Here is an 11,369-nt window from a genome sequence, read left to right as displayed (position 1 = left end):
GGAGCAAAGATCAATGGTTCTTTCCACTGGGTAAATGCTTGTAGTTGCATAATTAACATTCAACTACCCCCCAAAAAAAAAAATGGAAAAAAAAGTGAGAAAAGGTTGTGACACCCAGGCTGCAATTCTCTGTCTCGCCAGGGGAAAGAGTCCCTGAGACCTGCGCAAACACACTCGGGGCCGGAACAGCTCCCAGCACTGGCCTGGGACCAACAATCAAAATAAAAATTGAATTTCAACAGTGCTGCCCACCTGTCCGTCTACACCCCACTAATAACCCACACAGTCCTTTGCCCTGCCACACAGTGATCTCACTCACCCAGGACAAACACCAGGTGCTGGACACACCACACAATGACAGATCATAGAAATATCAGCACAGCCGAGGTTAAATTCTGGGTCTGGGTGCACTGGGGAAAGGGGGGATGGAGGAGGAGCAGCCTGCACAGCTTGTCCAGGGGTGAAGGGAATCCCGGGAGCAGCTCAGCGTGTGCTGGGAAGAAGAGAGGGACAGACCCAAGGGGAGGGGAGAAAGGACATGGAGACTAAAAGGAGCCAGCATGAGTAACTCTTCCTCAAAACAACACAAAGCTTTAGTGTATTCCCGCCAGTTGGAAACTGAGACAAAACTTTCTCCATGTTGGCAATTGCTGAAGTTGCCACGTGGCTGTTGTAGTACTGGTCACAGGAGAAGGGATGGGCTGGATGGGGAAGTTGTCAGAGACAATCTACTAAAGTTTGTCCACATTACATTACAGACTGAGACATCCCCATGCCCCGTGAGATTTCAGGAGACCTATTTTGGTGTGTGAATTAGTCAGGATGTCCATTTCCTATTTTGCCCTGTTTCAGGACTCCATGCCACTGTGATCTGGATACTGCACGTCCTGCCCCAGACACACACTGTGTGTGCCTGGATCTCCCCCAGTGAGATTTCCAACATTGCCTGTTTTCCTCTAAGTCAGAAAATGCTTTTATTTTTACTGTATTTTGGTGCTTCTCATCCTCTATGGAACTAGAGAGGCAGGGGAACGGAGAGAGCAGACTCCCCTCCCAAAATTTTTACTCTAATTGTTTTGAATCTCTAAGCTGTGAGTTTAAGATTTCAGCTACTCTCCTGCCAGTTCTTCTCTAGTCCAAATGAGCTCACCCATCCGTAGAGGCCGCAGAATTTGTAAACGACTTAGAGAAGACAATTTGTGGTAACATCTAGCAGGCACCCCTCGAGTCTTAAGACTCGCCGCAAAGGCTAAAACCTTCAAAAGACTCGGGTGTTAGTCTCAATTGTGGTCACCCTTCGATTTGTCCCAAAAGGGCAAATTGCCGCGGGAGTCCTTGTAACTCTTGGAAGACCTGGGTGTAAGTTTTGTCCCTTAAATTGCAGTCATTGTAATTAATTGTTGTTGTCTGTTATTATATAAAAGTGAATCAGTAAATGAAACATTTAATTAAAATAGTTGTACTAGTGAGTTGATAAATAAAGACTATTAGCTGGTTAAGGATCTAAGCAGTTTGCCAAGTTTTTTCTGCTAGTTTCCCAAGTTTATTTTAGCTCCATCACACTTCAGTTAAAAGAACTTTAAATAACCCTTAGGTGCTCACACCGCTGGGCGGGGCAAATGCTTAATGTTTCTTTGTTTGTAGTATTAATAGAATCTTTCATATCATAAAACAATTTTTTTTCGTGTGTCTCCTTTCCAGCGTCATTGGCCGTCTTTCAAAAAGGGGATATATACAAATCCGCCTTAGTATTCTAGAGTTTTGGGCACCCTTCAAACACCACTGACCACTTGTTCAGTGAGGTTTGCCATTGTAAGCTGATTTTTGGTTGCTTGACCACAGTTACTCCATTTTAGCTAGCCCCTTTGTTTTTAGAGACAGGCCAGGCCATTCCACTCTCTACAAGGATCATGGAAAGTTTGCTGGAATACAGAAGGAGAGGAATGCAGAAGGAGATAAGCCTCGGCCGGATTAAGCAAGCTATGTAGCCTTGATAGATAAGATGTAGCTAACTGTAAAGTAGCAATAAGGTATAAAACTGTCTGTAATCCTTTGTTCAGGGTCTTTTTCCACTGTCAACTTGTGGGCTTGGGAATTGACCTTCTGCAAAATAAACGCTGTTGGAGACTGTCCTGATGGAAATCCTGTGTGTGTCTCTTATCGGTGCAGGGTAACGATCCTCATTTGGAATCATTTTCCAACACCATCAGTGATTTGTCCCACCAAAAAGTCTTGGGTGTTATAGGCTAAACACTTTTGGCACTTAAAGCCACTAAAGGCACAAGGTGAGAGCAGAATCTAGCCAGTCTGTAAAGCCCTGTGTGACCCATTTGTGTTGTGAAATCTCAGCTATCACACGTACCCACTGCAGAGGCTTTGGCTACATGTATTAACCTGGCAGTGAAGTTGCTGAATTGGAAAATTTGAGAGAACCAGAGAAAAAACCACACAGACCAAAAAAAAGGAAGATACTAAGTCAGTTAGAAGGAGACAGTAAGAGATACGGAAATGATCTTAAAACAAATATTTGTCTAAATGACTTACAATAAATCTTTAGCTCCCTATTTAAACCCCATGGAGTTTCTGACAATACTAAAGAATTCCAGTCTACATGCTGGAGAATTCATGCTCAGATTGTTCTTCATTTGAACTCTTCCTGAGCCCTTAGCACTAAGTTTATTGGAAAAAACAGACAACTCACCAAAATCCATGCAGCAGAGAGGAAATCTCTGTACTGCGACCTGAAAATCAGTGTACGAATCTCACGTCTGAAAGTCACAGTGCTGGACAGGGACCTTTATGAAGCTCCTGTGCAGTCCCTGCGGAGTCTCAGGTTCGCCAGGTCTCCGGGAGGATTCCCTGCACTCCGTGAGCAGTGGGAAGAGCCGAAAAGAGACCCTGTAGAATTTTGGTATAAGAGCCTCCCCTGGGAGTGATAAAATCATTCACCAATAACAGAGGCTCAGATTGTCATGGGAAACTGAGACTTGCAGACTTGCTAGAGTTGTCTTGCACTGCTAAAACCCAAGAGAGAAAAGAAGAGCCAAGGGTTAGACGTGCTCATTTATCTATCAGCTTTTCTCACTGTCATAGAATCTGAGCATCTGCTGTTACTCCCGGCTGATGAACCCTGTGCTGAATCCCTGAGACCATGATGTGCATGTGGACAGGCTGTCGTGCATCCTTGTTTCAATTGTAGGACTTCCACACAGAGTAACAGTCCCACCCATCCTCTAAACTCTCTTTGACAGAGGGCAGTACAGATTGCCCCAACTTAGTCATCAATCCCTCATAGTGCAATATCATTCCATGGGGAAGCACGTGCCCTATAGCCTGTGGACTGATGGCCTTTGCCCTTTTATCCCAGCTACAGTGACTGCACAGCCTGTCATTGCAGTAGGGAGGATGGAGGGAGATGTTCAGAGGAGAGTTAGGTGCCCATTGTCCATCGACATTCAAAGGGACTTCTTTGTTAAGAAAAGCTGGTTACTTGCCATATTTACTATTCTCTCTGCACATCGGAATTGTTAGTTCCTGCACACTCAGTATGATTTCTTTAAAATACAGCCAGCTCTCTTGGATTCCTTTCCCCCTCATATGAGCCTCCCAGGGGATCCTGCCCATCAGCTACCCTAGGGCGTCAAATCTGCTCTTCAGAAGAGCAGGGGCCATATCCTGCTGTTCTCCTTTCTTCCTTTTGTCAGGATCCTGAACTCAACCATCTCATGGTCACTGCTGCCTAGATTACCATCCACTTCTACTTCTCCTATCAATTCTTCCCGATTAGTCAGGCATAATTTCCCATTACATAAACCATGTTGACTCTTCCCCAAGATATGCTCCTCTGTGTGTCTGATAATTCTGTTCTTTACTAAAGTGTTAACAATTTGCTTGGTAACGAAGTTGGGCTTTGTGGTATGTAATTATCAGCATCACCTCTGGAGCATTTTTAAAATATTGCCATCACATTAGCTATCCCCAAATCATCTGCTACAAAAACTGATTTAGATGATAAGTTACATACCACAGTCAGTGGTTCTACAACTCTATGTGTGAGTGAAACTTCAGAACTCTTGGGTGAATCCCATGTGGTCCGGTGCCCACGTATTACTGTTTAATTTGCCAGTCTCTTGATGACAAGTGCTAGGTAAGAGCTAGGTGTGTTGTGTGCAGAGCCATGCAGGGGGCAGGAGCTGCCCGAATGGCTTCTCTTGGGGCTCCTGCTTTAATCCAGTCTCTGACATGCTTGGGTGAGTGTGCAGGAGAAGGATGGATGGCTGTGCCCCTGGAATAGCCCCTCTCACAGCTCATAGAGCAGACACAGTGCTCAGGAAGGGCCAGGACTGCGATTGCAAAACAGCTCTGCAGCTTTTCTCATGGCCCCGGGGTGTTTAACCAGAGACGGGACAGTGACAGGTCATGTACAATGGGACAAAACATCCACGTTCCTTCTCTGTACTGACTGAATCCACAGCAATTCTGAGGTGTGAGCTGACACTGATACAGCTCTTTATGCGATAACATCCCACCCATCCCCTGGCTCTACATGAACACAGTCTTTGTAAATACTTAATGAACACTCTAATAATCCTTACATGAATTGGTTTGGTCTTCACGCTGTACATGATTGGGTTCATCAGGGGCAGGATCAGCAATTGTACATTTCCCAGGACAGTCTGAAAAAGAGCAGTTCACAAATCTGTATATCACTGACAAGAAAATCCTTGGTATGCAGGAAAGCAGGATGACGCAGACAGGAGAGACGCAGGTGTTTAGGGCCTTGAGGCACTCCGCATTATTTTGAGAATCATCAAATAGGATACGAGGATGAGCAGCAAGTCCAACCACACTGAAGAGATTGTTACTTAGAAGCCCTGCCATAGACGATGTTGACTCTGATATCTGAACAAGCCATCGTCGTGACCTCCTATTGGAGGCAGTAGGAATGGGAAAGGATGTTGGCTTGACAGTATCGGTACTGTTTCAGGAGAATGGGGAGTGGGAATATTAGGGCCTCCCCCCTTAGCAGAGACACCAGTCCCACATTGGCTATTCTCTGCAGGGTTAAGCTGGAAGCATATCTCAGTGGGTTACAGACTGCAACAAAGCGATGAAAGGCCATGGACAAGAGCACAGAGGATTCAGTGAATGTAAGTGATTGGATGAAGAACAGCTGGGAAAAATAGGCACCATGGCTGATCTCCCTTGAGTTAAACCAGAATATGCCCAGTGTTGTCAGCATGGTGGTTATCAATAAGCTAAGTTCTGTGACAACCAACATGGAAAGGAAAAATGTACATGGGCTCACGGAGGATTGGATTTGTTTTTATAATGAACTGAATTTCCTAATACTGAAGTCTGATATAGAAGAAGATATAGAAGAATTTGGAATGACAGCTGACATAATGCACTGGGCATGTCCAAAGTTCCTGAAAAGAAAAATAATGGGAGACTAGATGATATTTAATGAGGGATCATTCTGCTCTCAATGCAAGTCTTCCATGAGCCCACCTACAGAAGATCAGCAAAAACAGTCTTGGGTTTCCACCACAGATAGGAATATAGGCATTACCAGACTGGATCAGATTTGATCTTTTTTGATCTTTATTTCTCATGACTTGTGATTATTCTAAATCCTTCTTGCTGTAGTTAATAAACTTATTTCACTTCTTTATCCTAACCAGTGTGTTTGGGTCAAAGTGAGTGGGAAACTCTGCTTGAAACAGCAAAGTTGGTGCATAATTATCATCCTTTGCTGGAAAAAATGGATTTACATGAGCTTGCTTTGTACAGTGAACAGACTGGACAGTACAAGACGCACATTTTTGGGGTGCAAGGCTGGTCCAGAGAAGTGGCAAGTGTTGCCCTGTGTGTAGTTCATGAGGGGCTGGAAGAACATTCACGCAACGTTGCATGCTGAGCGCTATGAGTGACCAGAGCCTGACAGGTCGTGTTGTTCATCAGCAAAGCAATGCAAAAGCCACCCTGAGTTGGAGAATGAAGGGGGCACAGCCATTCAAACAGTCCGGATTGTACCCTGGGGTATGTCACACTGCATTATACATACAACCCCCCCCCCCACACACACACACAGATACACACACAGTCAACCCAAGGCCCTTGTAGCACACAAGCACTGGGACCAGCTCTGGTGAGGGGGTGCCCAGGCAGGGAATCCCACTCTGTGGAAGACTCCAACTGCTAGTCCCACCTGGGGTAGGGAGGGGTAGGACTTCCTCTTTCCCTGCACGGGGCTGCTCCTTGCGCCAGGTCAGATCCACTTCCAGGAATCTCCCCTGGCTTCACAAAGCTCCACTCCTGGTTCCTGCCCCCATCCTCCCAGCCTTCAGGGAGAGGGGTCACTGTACGGGGAGCTCCCTTCTCCTAGTGAGCCAGTCTCCTTCACAGAATATAAGAAGAATAGTTAATGGGTTTGTGCTTTAAGATAGAATAGTAAATTATATAGCTTGGAAAAAGGGCTGGAAGGACCTGATAAGGGCAGTCCAGATGCTATCATAGCACAAATAGAGGGCAAAAATAAGACCGTATCAGCTGATCGCAACTGAGCTGACCGCAGCCGGTTGGATAAAAACAGGAAGTACCAACCTGGTCACTGTAAACATGTCACATGACATAACCACACTGACCACAAAAGTGACACTGTTCACTGGTTGATTACATATTGATCAAGCAGACCACAAAAGTGACATTGTTCACTGGTTGGTGACAACCTGGTGTTGGAAAAAGATTTTAAGTGTGGTTTGTTATTTTGCACTGATAAGAGACTGATATTTTGCACACAGGATTTTAGGCTGGAAAGTTTTTAAAAGAGTTTATTTTGCAGAAGGTTAATTTTTAAGCCCACAAGTGGACAGTGGAAAAAGACTTTGAACAAAGGATTACAGACAGTTTTATATTTTATTGTTACTTAAATATTTATGATAAGATTATATATACTTTTTTATAAGGGCATAAATTTATTTTTTTATAATTATTGGTTTATATTATTATTTAGAAGATATTTTTATAGATGTTTTGTAGCTAATTACAATTTATTTATCAAGGTTGCAGAGCTTGCTGAATTCAGCCGAGGCTTATTTTTTTTTGCATTTTTAAGAACTTTCCATGATCTGTGCACAGAGTGAAACAGCCTTGCCTTATAAACAAAGAAGCTGCAAAAATGGAGTAACTATAGTCAAGCAGACAATTATTTTCCTTCACTGGTCAGTTTGGTGATCAGCCTGTGGGTACTTAAACCCAGAGTGTCAGTCGCACTTTGGACTGAAGCCCACTGGGATCCTTGGTAGCTGTACCGAGTCCTTCTATGAACCAGCAGCATCTGAGGGACAGCTAACACTTATCAGAGTCGACTCGGCCCTAGGGGCTTGGAATAAAACGCATTCTGGGTTATATATGAGAGTACACTTGCTTTCAGATAACAAGCGACCATCTGTCTGTTTATCTGTCTATATAAGAGTAACTAGAAGTTTACAAACGACCATCTGTCTGTAAGCATGAGGCAATAAGTAGTGAAATTATACAAACGACCATCTGCCTGTATAAGGTAACAAGGAGTTTACAAATGACCATCTGTCTGTAAACTTAGTTTACAAGCGACCATCTGTGAGCACGAGGTAGTAAGTAATAGAAGTGTGTACTATAAGAGGGTTTGCAAGCGACCATCTGTCTGTAAATGTGAAATGATCCATGCTATTATAAGAAATGCTTGCATGCATAGGAAGATATTAGGCCTTTGTATTTTTCTCTGGTTTTATGTTTGTATTAGTTACATTTATGCGTTTTATTGAATATTAATGACTAAATAAATGAGCCATATTGCTTCAGCTAAAGCCCTGTTTGTATTCTTATTTGGTCGCCCCCGCCCCTCGGTGGAGGCAACTCCTCTCTTCCCGGAGACCCGCGATCCTAAAGCTAAGGCCTTTCAGGCTGCTTTGAGTCCACATCCTTAAGGACAACCCTGCATATCGTCAACATTCAGAGCTGGATGGTTGGAGAGTGCTGCATGCCACCCTTTAAACCAGGTGGGGTGTCTATCAGGGGGGGCTAAAGCAAATGTTGGGGTGCCTATATCTCCTGAAATGGCTCCCAGAGACACCCCTAACTGATTTTTCGGTCCAGTGGCAATTCTGAAAAATTAAAAAAAAAATTGGTTTAGGTTGAACCAAATCTTATTTTTTTCTGAATTTCTAGTGACTCCATTTCAGGTTTGGTCAATGGAGGGATTTGAATCTGTGCCTTCCCACAACCCACATGAGTACTCTACTAACTGACCTAAAGATTATGCTGGGTAATGAGAGACAGCCCCACCACCTTCTCCCTCACCTATGACCATTTTTGTGAATGGCCAAAACTTTTTTGTCAAATTTACAAATCATTTTGGGTCAGCTGAACCTGCATTTTCCAGCAAATGAACCATTTGTGTGAAAAATTTCACCTAACTGTGGTGTGAATCTGGTTCTTTCTTCAGAGAGGACTAAATGGACTTAAAACACTGAGGAAAAGTTGTTTAAGAGTTGTTCCAATTATTATTAAGAGTTGTTCCTTCTGTATTGCACAGTCCCTAGAAACTCACCCAGCAATTTGAACATCAAACCCAATCTTCTGGTTGAACTAGGAACACACACAGCTGTGTGCAAGAGGAGCACAAAAAGGAGAAGAGTTTTCATCACTTTAAGTTCTAGGTGGTGACCCTGTGCTTCTATCCTGTGGCTGAGAAAAGGAAGGAGGATCTTGTAGGAAAGGCAGGGTACCAGGATTTAGGCAACACATAAAAAATTCCAAACTCTGACACAGACTCCTTATGTGAACTGGGACCTTGACCTGCAGAGCAGTGCCCAAACCACAGGACCAGCCTCCCGGCTGGTGTGGAGACTAGGGATAGCAAGAAGCCAGTAAGAGGCGTTTTGTTCTCTGGAGCTGGGTGATGAACTGACCCTTCACTTGATGAATGCCCCGATTATCCTAACACAAATTACTTGTATTTTCACGCTGTACACGATCGGGTTCATCAGTGGCGGGACCAGCATATAGACGTAGCCCAGGACAATCGGAAGTATCAGCGAAGGGTTCTCTGATGAACAATCTGTCTCAAAAATTTCACCTAGCTTTGGTGTAAACCTGGTTCTTTCTTCAGAGAGGTCTAAATGGATTTAAAACACAGAGGAGAAGTTGATTAAGAATTGTTCCAGTTACTGGAAGATGTTTGTAAACTCTCATCAGACAATGGAAATAAATGCCATTTGCGGTGTAACTATTCCTAGATTTTAAGGCCAGAAGAGAACACTGTGATTATCTAGTCTCACCTTCTGTATCGCCCAGACCCCAGAAACTCACCCAGCAATTTCAACATCAAATCTAGTCTTCTGGCTGAACTAGGAACACGCACAGCTGTGTGCAACAGGAGCACAAAAAGGAGAAGAGTTTTCATCACTTTAATTCTAGGTCATGACTCTGTGCTCCTATCCTGTGTCTGGGAAAAGGAAGGAGGGTCTTGTGGGTAAGGCAGGGCACCAGGATTTAGGCAACACACAAAAATTCCAAACTCTGGCAGAGACTCCCTGTGTGACCTGGGACCTTGACCCGCAGAGCAGTGCACAAACCACAGGACCAGCCTCCCAGCTGGTCAGGCTGGATTCTCGCTGTCCCAGAGTATCCCGCTGCAGTGTGGAGACTGGGGATAGCAAGAAGCCAGTTACAGGGGTTTGATTTTCTGGAGCTGGGTGATGAACTGACCCTTCACTTGTAGAATACCTTGATTATCCTCACACGAATTGCTTGTGTTTTCACGCTGTACACGATTGGGTTCATCAGGGGCGGGACCAGCATATAGACGTAGCCCAGGACAATCGGAAGTATCAGAGAAGGGTTCTTCACGAATCTATATATCACAGCTAAGGCAATACCTGTGTAGAAGAGAAGGATAACGCAGACGTGGGAGACACAGGTATTCAGGGCCTTGAGGCGCTTCCCATGGCATGCAATGCTCAGCACTGATTTAAAGATCATCACATAGGATAGGAGGATGAGCAGGAAGTCCAACCCATTTGAAGAGACTATTAAAAAGAACCCATAGATGATGTTGACTCTGAAATCCGAACAAGCCATCATCATGACTTCCTGGTGCAGGCAGTAGGAATGGGAGAGGATGCTGTTTCAGGAGAATGGGTAGTGGGAATATTAGGGTCACCCCTCTTAGCAGAGACACCAGTCCTATCTTAGCTATTGTCGGAGGGGTTAAAATGAAAGCATATCTCAGCAGGTTATAGATCACAACAAAGTGGTCAGAGGCCATGGACAGGAGCACAGAGGATTCAATTAACGTAAGTGAGTGGATGAAGAACAACTGGGCAAAACAGGCATTGTGAATAATCTTCCTCGAGTGAAACTAGTATATACTAAGTGTTGTTGGTAGGGTGGATAACGATAAGCCAAGGTCTGTAACGGCCAACATGGAAAGGAAAATGTACATGGGCTCATGGAGGGATGGATCTGTTTTAATAATGAACAGAATGAATGAATTTCCTAATATGGAAATAACATACATTAAGAAGAAGGGTATGGCAATCCAGACATGGACGTCTTCCAGCCCTCTTTTTCTGGTGAGAAGGAACACTGTAGGTTGGAATTTGGTGTCATTGACAGATGGCATGATATCCTGTGTGGGTCTAAGGAGTTTTGAACTTTACTTCCTGAAAGGAAAAGGAAAAGGAGACTAGGTAATATTGAAGGAGACATCATTCCGCTCTCAGTGCATGTCTAGAGTCTTCTAGAAGGTCAAGGAAGATCAACAAAATCATACTCTTGGATTTACACATGATTACCTGTTTTGTTCATTCCCTCTGAAACATCTGGCATTGTCCCTGTGGAAGACAGGATACTGGGCTAGATGCGCCATTGGTCTGACCCTGTGTGGCCTTTCCTATATTCTCACGTACACCACCAATAGGGAATGCCAGACTGGATCAGACCTGTAGTGCATTTAGCCCCTTTTCCTGTGGCTAGAAATAGAAGTTTCGGAGGAAGGTAGAAGAAGCCGTACAATAGCCAGTTGTGAGATAACCTGCTCTCAGGGGAAAATTCCTCCTGACACAGACATATATTATGGTGTAAATCAGGAAGGTTTATGACCCTCTCAAGCTATTTGAAAAATCTCTCACTACTGTAATTGGATTTTCTGCTTCCCCAGATCAACCTCCAGTCCTTCTTTGAATCCTTCTAAACTCTTGGTCCCATTGATGTCTTCTGGCCGTATATTCACAGCCTACTTGAGCACTGTGTGATTTTACAATTGTGATCTTGCGAGTGCATGGTGAATATAGTCATTGTATTAATCTGTCCTGCACTGATGC

The 11,369-nt window shown here is 44.1% G+C and overlaps 1 pseudogene; it reads right to left on the bottom strand.

Moving 5' to 3' along the window:
* Positions 1 to 9,756: 9,756 nt before the first annotated feature.
* LOC137159754 (olfactory receptor 51G2-like) lies at positions 9,757 to 10,669 on the bottom strand (annotated as a pseudogene).
* Between the last annotated feature and the right edge of the window lie 700 nt (positions 10,670 to 11,369).

Source organism: Emydura macquarii, unplaced genomic scaffold, assembly GCF_026122565.2.
Source record: "Emydura macquarii macquarii isolate MOO-44397 ecotype Brisbane River unplaced genomic scaffold, CSIRO-AGI_Emac_v2 contig_1882, whole genome shotgun sequence".
In the NCBI taxonomy this organism is placed as follows: domain Eukaryota; kingdom Metazoa; phylum Chordata; order Testudines; family Chelidae; genus Emydura; species Emydura macquarii.
Note: the sequence above shows the minus strand (reverse complement) of the source record. Positions and strands in the feature narration are given on the sequence as shown.